Genomic DNA, 8883 nt, shown 5'->3' on the forward strand with positions numbered 1-8883 from the left:
CCCCATCTCTCCCTTTGCATGGAGCAGCTTGTTGGCACATGCTCCATGCATTTTATATGGGACCCGAGTACAGCACTTGTGTATCTCTGACGCTCCCATAGAAAATGCATGGAACACATGGTGACAAGTCGCTCCATGAACAAGGAGAGACAGGGCCCCGTTCTGGAGATCCCATGGGGTCACAGAGGTTGGACCCCCTCGATAAGATACTTATCCGCTATCCTTCAACAGTGAATAGACCCTGAGGTGCAGCATTTAGTAGAGAGACCTCTTACCTTGTACTTCAGGGTATTTGAGAAGTATTAGAAAGCTATATCTCAACGTCATGGTTGTAGACTCTGTCCCAGCAAAGAACAAATCGACCACCATCCCCAGTAGGTTCCTTTCCTGAAACTCACTTTCTGGATTATTTTTTTCCTGAAAAAATAGTTTTAGCAGAATTTTCCATGTTTATAGTATTTCAATTAATTTTTCGAACTGTAACATGAAAGGCCATTGAAAATGATCAGATCTATGCAGAACAATTTTCCAACACATTCATCCGTACTGTGATCACTGACACCTTAACCTCTTAAGGACCAGGCCATTTTACACCTTAGGACCCGGCCATTTTTTGAACATCTGACCACTGTCACTTTAAACATTAATAACTCTGGAATGCTTTTAGTTATCATTCTGATTCCGAGATTGTTTTTTCGTGACATAGTCTACTTTAACAAAGTGGTAAAAAAAAATTGTAACTTGCATCCTTTCTTGGTGAAAAATTTGAAAATTTTATGAAAAATTTGAACATTTAGCATTTTTCTAACTTTGAAGCTCTCTGCTTGCAAGGGAAATGGATATTCTAAATATTTAAATTTTTTTTTCACATAAACAATATGTCTACTTTATGTTTGCGTCATAAAATTGACAAGTTTTTACTTTTGGAAGACACCAGAGGGCTTCAAAGTTCAGCAGCAATTTTCCAATTTTTCACAAAATTTCCAAACTCACTATTTTTCAGGGACCAGTTCAGGTTTGAAGTGGATTTGAAGGGTCTTCATCTTAGAAATACCCCACAAATGACCCCATTATAAAAACTGCACCCCCCAAAGTATACAAAATGATATTCGGTCAGCCTTTTAACCCTTTAGGTGTTTCACAGGAATAGCAGGAAAGTGAAGGAGAAAATTCACAATCTTCATTTTTTACACTCGCATGTTCTTGTAGACCCAATTTTTGAATTTTTACGAGGGGTAAAAGGAGAAAATGTATACTTATTTTTGTAGCCCTATTTCTCTCGAGTAAGCAGATACCTCATATGTCTATGTAAAGTGTTCGGCGGGCGCAGTAGAGGGCTCAGAACCGAAGGAGTGACAAGGGGATTTTGGAGAGTACGTTTTTCTGAAATGGTTTTTGGGGGGCATGTTGCATTTAGGAAGCCCCTATGGTGCCAGAACAGCAAAAAAAAAAACATGCCATACCATTTTGGAAACAAGACCCCTTGAGGAACGTAACAAGGAATTAAGTGAGCCTTAATACTTCACATGTGTTTCACGACTATTGCATATGTAAAAAAATAAAATAAAATTTCACTAAAATGTGTGTTTCCCCCCAAATTTCAAATTTTTGCAAGGGTTAATAGCAGAAAATACCCCCCAAAATGTGTAACCCCATCTCTTCTGAGTATGAAGGTACCCCATAAGTTGGCCTGTAGTGCACTACGGGCGAACTACAATGCTCAGAAGAGAAGGAGTCATATTTGGCATTTTGAGAGCAAATTTTGCTCGGGGGCATGTCCCATTTAGGAAGCCCCTATGGTGCCAGGAGAGCAAAAAAACCCCACCTGGCATACCATTTTGGAAACTAGACCCCTTGAGGAATGTAACAAGGAATAAAGTGAGCCTTAATATCCCACAGGGGTTTCACGACTTTTGCATACGTAAAAAAAAAAGAATTTCACTAAAATGGGTGTTTCCCCCCAAATTTCACATTTTTGCAAGGGTTAATAGCAAAAAATACCCCACAAAATTTGAAACCCCATCTCTTCTGAGTATGGAGGTACCTCATAAGTTAACCTGAAGTGCACTATGGGTGAACTACAATGCTCAGAAGAGAAGGAGTCATATTTGGCTTTTTGAGAGCAAATTTTGCTCGGGGGGCATGTCGCATTTAGGAAGCCCCTATGGTGCCAGAACAGCAAAATAACCCCCACAAGGCATACCATTTTGGAAACTAGACCCCTTGAGGAATGCAACAAGGGGTACAGTGAGCATTTACCCCCACTGGTGTCTGTCAGATCTTTGGAACAGTGGGCTGTACAACATTTTTAATTTGCACAGCCCACTGTACCAAAGATCTGTCAGACACCAGTGGGGTGTAAATTCTCACTGCACCCCTCATAACATTCCATGAGGGGTGTAGTTTCCGAAATGGGGTCACATGTGTTTTTTTTTTTTTCTTTTTTGCGTTTGTCCAAACCTCTGCAACAATCAGCCACCCCTGTGCAAATCACCTCAAATGTACATGGCGCACTCTCCCTTCTGGGCCTTGTTGTGCGCCCCCAGAGCACTTTGCGCCCACATATGTGGCCCTAAACTGTTGCCTTGAAATACGACAGGGCTGCAAAGTGAGAGCGCCATGCGCATTTGAGGCCTAAATTAGGGATTTGCATAGGGGTGGACATAGGGGTATTCTACGCCAGTGATTCCCAAACAGGGTGCCTCCAGCTGTTGCAAAACTCCCAGATGCTTGAACAGTCAACAGCTGTCCAGCAAAACTGGGAGTTGTTGTTTTGCAACAGCTGGAGGCTCCATTTTGGAAACAGTGGCGTACCAGACGTTTTTCATTTTTATTGGGGAGGGGGGCTGTGTAGGGGTATGTGTATATGTAGTGTTTTTTACTTTTTATTTTATTTTGTGTTAGTGTAGTGTTTTTAGGGTACAGTCACATGGGCGGGTGGGTTACAGCGAGTTTCCCGCTGCGAGTTTGAGCTGCCGCGCAAAATTTGCTGCATCGCAAACTTGCAGCCTGATACTCACTGTAAGCCCCTGCCCATGTGAATGTACCCTGTACATTCACAGGGGGGGACCTCCAGCTGTTGCAAAACTACAACTCCCAGCATGCACAGTCTATCAGTGCATGCTGGTAGTTATAGTTTTGCAACAGCTGGAGGCACACGGGTTGGGAAACACTGAGTTAGGAAACAGACAATGTTTCCCAACCAGTGTGCCTCCAGCTGTTGCAAAACCACAACTCCTAAACATTCTCTGCATGCTGGGAGTAGTAGTTCGGCAACATCTTTAGAGCCAGATGTTGCCGAACTACAACTCCCAGCATGCTTGGAGTTGTAGTTTTGCAACATCTGGAGGACTACAGTTTGCAGACCACTAATACAGTGGTTCCCAATCTGCGCCCTTCTAGATGTTGCAAAACTACAACTCCCAGTATGCCAAAACTGTCCAGGCATGCTGGGATTTGTAGTTCTGCAACATCTGAAGGGCCAGATGGTACAGAACTACAACTCCCAGTATTCCTGGACAGTAAGGGCATGCTGAGGATGTGTAGTTTTGCAACATCTGGAAGGGCACAGTGGTCTCCAAACTGTGGACCTCCAGATGTTGCAAAACTGCAACTCCCAGCATGCCCAGACCCCAAGGGCTGTCTGGGCATGCTGGGAGTTGTAGTTTACAGGGTCCCATTACAGCAATGCATGTCGCTTTACGGCGACGTGCATTGCTGTAAAGGGCCCGACCGCGGCTGAAGATCAACTCACCTGTCGCCGCCACCTTCATCGCAGGGATCCGGGTCTTCAGGGACGAGGTAAGTACCGGGGCCGGTCCTCAGCACTCCCCCGTCCCCCGCCGCGTCCTCCGGTCTTCCTCCCGTCTTCTCCGGACTTCCAGGGGCCGGGCGGGAGGAAGTAACCGCCCCCCCCCTGCGATTGGTCGGTTAACTAACCGAAGAATCGCTCCGATACTTCAGCATGGTCCTGGCTGTCTGTGACAGCTGGGATCATGCAAAATTACCGGGCGGTCGGGTCCCAGAGACCCGATCAGCCCGGTATCGCCGCAGATCGCAAGGGCGATTTCCCTTGCGATTTGCGGCAATCGCCGACATGGGGGGCCTACATGGCCCCCCTCAGCGTTTGCCCTGGATCCCTGCTGAAGGATTTCAGCAGGCATCCAGTTCCGATCTCTGCCCGGCGCGCGGCAGAGACCGGAAAACGCCAGGGCGTATGGATATGCCCTGGGTCCTTAAGGCCCAGGGTGTGATACGCCCTGGGTCCTTAATAGGTTAAAGGGGTACTCCACTGGAAGACATTTTTTTTTTTTTTTTTTTATGAACCGGTGCCAGAAAGCTAAACAGATTTGTAAATTACTTCCAATTAAAAATATAAATTCTTCCAGTACTTATCAGCTGCTGTATACTACAGAGGAAATTCTTTTCTTTTTTAATTTCCTTTCTATCTGACCACAGTGCTCTCTGCTGACACCTCTGTCCATGTCAGGAACTGTCCAGAGCAGGAGAGGTTTGCTATGGGGATTTGCTCCTACTCTGGACAGTTCCTAAAATGGACAGAGGTGTCAGCAGAGAGCACTGTGGTCAGACAGAAAGGAAATTAAAAAATAAAAGAGCTTCCTGTGGAGCATATGGCAGCTGATAAGTACTGGAAGGATTACTATTTTTAAATAGAAGTAATTTACAAATCTGTTCAACTTTCTGGCACCAGCTGATTAAAAAAAAAGAAAAAAAAATGTTTTCCAATGGAGTACCCCTTTAAGGCATCAGTCAGTGGTTTCCACAGTTTGCGGACCTTAGTCATGTGATGAAGCTTACCTCTTCCAATTTGATGAGGAAGAAATCAATGAGGTCCCGAGGGTAATTCTTATCGAGGGTGTCTTGGTGTGATTTTATCATTTCCTTCACAAATGTTTTTAACTTGACATTGTTTGCTAAGATTTTCTGGTGTGGTCCAGGAAGGCGTCTCATCAAACGGGGGAACATACCGAGAAGCTGAAAAATAGCGCCAATCATCTACAACGTGCTGTAGGTTTTAGAGATGAAGGATTAGGATTCACTCGGCAGAAAAATTCCAGATAGATATTTGGTGTGCAACAGGTGCTGGATTGCTCATATATGTGCTGTCTCCTTTGATGACAATGCATATACTATCCGAAATTTTAATTTCCTCCGCAGAATTTGTGCCATGTGCACAGTGCAGCAGAAACCCATAAAAGCAAAACGGTCATCCTGTAGGGTCAGTGAGTTAAATACGTACCTGCTGCATTGGGCGCCGACGGCGGGCCCGCCGAGTGAATTTGAATATTCATGACCGCTGGGCACATGTGCTCTTTAGGCACAAGCACTCACGTGACCAGCGACCATGAATATTCAAATTCACCCGGTGGGCTCGCCTCCAGCACTCAATTCACCGAAGATAGAAGGGGACCTTCGGAGGGACACCGCGCCAGACTGAAGGTACATATTTAAGTCACTGACCCCGCATTGGTCTCCTGTTCACTCACACTATAACCCAGTGTATTGGGTTTAGTGTGGGTAAACAGGATGACCGTTTTCCATTAAAATCCAAGGGAGGCTGCTGCATCCAGAACATGTAATCATTTTTTTAACCAAATTTCAAACATTGTGTGGTTTATTATTTTTGAGAAGAATGTCTTTGGGTGGTCCACCGTCCTGCATTATAGAGTCTTGTGAACTGTTGGATATGCGCTTGTTCTTATACAAAGGTATTTCTTTAAAACATTTCTAACATTTTGTTGTTTTTTGGAGGGGATTGTGAAGCCATTGTGTACGGGTGCATCAGCCAACTCCAGGCTGTGTCCTTCAGGCAATATATGGGTTGCTGATGCCGCAGAGGTGGGGCCTGGGTCTGGAAATTTCTAATTTTTGGATAGCGGGTGCTACCAATGAGAAATCTTTGACAAAAATGTCATTTATTGTGTAGTTTTTTTTGGGGGGGGGGATTGTGAAGCCCTGGTATGTAGTGTACTAGTGCATCAGCCAACTCCACGCTGTGCCATTCAGCCACTAAATGGTCTCCTCTTGCTGCCAACATGTCCACGCTATGTCATTCAGTCACTATATGGTCTCCTGACACTGATGCCACCACCAGGCTCTGTCATTGAGCTGCTGTGCGGCAGTGATTCTAAGAGTGATGCCGGTAATCTGCATGCTATTCTGAATAACAGTATTATTTCACTACCCCAGCACACTCCATATGCGTTTTAGGACACAACAAAGTGTTCTATACCCCTATAGAGGCTGTATGTAGGCTAGAAATAGTCTTTTTTAATATCGATTCACCGCAAACGAATTCGGATCGAAACAAACTTTTCGGGAAAATTCGACGAATCGGCCGAATCAAATTTTTGAAAAGTTCGCTCATCTCTACCCTCCACTCTAAATCCTTTTATTTGCTGATCTTCTCTGACTTTAACCGCCAGGGGTTAGACCACTAGCGCAAAAAGTGGAGGAGATAAGGGGCATCCCTGCCTTGTACCCCGGGTCACTAAAAAACTCTCTGATCTTTTCCCTTCTATATTTTTTCTAGCTTCCGCTCCATTATATAGCATCTTGATCATTTCCATATAATCCTTCTGAAGCCCATATTTTTCCAGTACTCCCCATAGGAACTCCCTCTCCACCCTGTCAAACGCTTTACTTGTGTCAAGTGACAGGATGGAGTGGGTTCCCTCTCTTCCCACCACCGACTGTACTCCGGTAAGGGTCCTGTAGATATTATGCTTGGTCATCCTACCTGGGATAAATCCGCACTGATCTTTATGCACCAGTTCCCCTACCTTTTTTTTCAAACGCAATGCCGGAGCATTCGCCAGGATCTTTACGTCAGTGTTCAATAATGATATTGGACGATATGATTCCATTTCTTTCTTATCTTTATTCGATTTCAACAGTAATATTATTTCTGCTTCTTTCATTTTTTCTTGTAAGGTTCCTGTTTTTAAATAACTATTTATAGTTCTAAGCAGAGCTGGGATAAGGATTCTTCAAAATTTCCTATATATTTCAAACGGGAACCTATACCCGCCGGGACTCGTGTTCCCTTTAATCTTATTTAAAGCTTCTTCTAACTCCCTAAGGGTCATTGGGCCCCCCCGTTTCTTTCTCTTGTTGTATTGATAGTCTGGGCATCTTTATATCGTCCAAATATTTAACAATTATTTCTTTGGGGGGTTTAATCTCTGATGTGTATATTTTTTTTTAGTATTTTACAAATTCTTCTCTGATTTCCTCTGGGTCCCTACATACTTTCCCTGTACCACTTTTTATTTCATTAATATGAGATTTGCCTTGTTGATTCTGTATTATATTCATGAGCCTTTTATTAGGTTTTCCTGACTCCCATAATTTTTGTTGTCCCAAAAATTTTAATTTATTCTTACTTTTTTCTTCTAAATACATATTTAATTTATTTTGATTATCTTTCCATGTTTCTTGCTTCTCTATGTTAGCAGGGTCCATTAGGTATCTTTCTTCTGCTTTTACCACCCCTGATATCAGCCCCTGCTCTTTTTCTCTCAATTCTTTCTTTTTTCTGGAGATGGCCCACATCACTTCTCCCCTCAAAAAGGATTTTGCTGTGTCCCATACCATCTGTTCTGATGTTGTACCCCAATTTAATAGGAAAAAATATGCTCCATATGCTCCTCTATCTTTTTTTTATGTCTATTAATTCCAACCAATAGGGGTTTATTTTTTTCATCCCACTTATTTCTGATATATGCATGTTAATATTCATTTCTATTGGGGTGTGGTCTGAGACACAGCGAGCAAGGTATCTTATTTTTTCCTATCTTAGGGGATCCCTCTTTATTTGCTAGTCCAACAGGGAGGTCCCACTGGGTTATGGGCTCTTACTAAATAAATCTCCAATCCCCTTCAGGAGGGGAACCCCCCCCCCCCCTTTTCCGGGGAACAATGCCCTAACTTATAACCCAAATAAAATTAAACTTTTATTGTGATTGATTAAAATAACATGGAAAACGTGAAAATCAAATGTAGTGATTTAAAACTATCAGGAAATACAGGGTGTCTTCTAATGATTGCCCACTAGGTGGTGCTACAGTGTAAGTTATGGAGTTCTCTTTTTCCCCTATGCCGGTTCACTACCGTTACATAGTAACTCCACACTTAGACACAGCCTGTATTCCTGTCTAAAAGTGTATAGATGCTCTAACGTTTCGTTTGTGACCAAACTTCTTCAGAGAGCTGCCTAAACTGCGTTCAGCGTTCAGTGTGCTGGCACTATCTTTTATAATCTTACATTTGCGCGTCACTTCCGATGCTCCAGTGATGGATCTTGATCCAATTAGGGTATGGTTGGCGTTCCGTTGTTTCCGGCCGCCAAGGGTGCGCATGCCCATTACTATCATGGTATCCGGCCTCTCTATCTGTCTGCTGCGCCCGTTCCCGAGTTCGCGCCTTCGCCGTATGCAGGCCTCTTCTCCGTGGAACACAAGCTTCGTCCGTTGAAGCGCAACATCTCTTTTTCATCAATGCGCATGTGCGTACCTTCCTGGATCTCCTCTTCTTAATTCTATATCTACTTCTTCAATATTAGAGCTTATTGCCTTTCTCTTCCATATCATGGATTTGCTAATATTCTAGTTCGTCTATTTTTTCTTGTTTTATTATCTTATTATTATTTTTATATATGTATGTATATAATATACCAGATGTTACATATTATGTATGATTAAATTTTTTTATATTATTTTTTTTATATATTATTTTGTTATTATTCATCCATTTTGCTTCTTATTTTGGTGCATGTATATACATATATATATCTTATTTATCATCTTGCCCCATACACTGTTCCCTCCCCCTCATCATTTCTAAAGTATCATTTGCTCTGGT

General features: G+C 43.0%; 1 pseudogene; it reads right to left on the reverse strand.

Moving 5' to 3' along the window:
* The window catches only part of LOC130291927 (cytochrome P450 2C31-like), a 17480-nt pseudogene extending 9084 nt beyond the window's left edge, over positions 1–8396 (reverse strand).
* Positions 8397–8883: the final 487 nt, after the last annotated feature.

Source organism: Hyla sarda, chromosome 9 (assembly GCF_029499605.1).
Source record: "Hyla sarda isolate aHylSar1 chromosome 9, aHylSar1.hap1, whole genome shotgun sequence".
NCBI classification, from domain to species: domain Eukaryota; kingdom Metazoa; phylum Chordata; class Amphibia; order Anura; family Hylidae; genus Hyla; species Hyla sarda.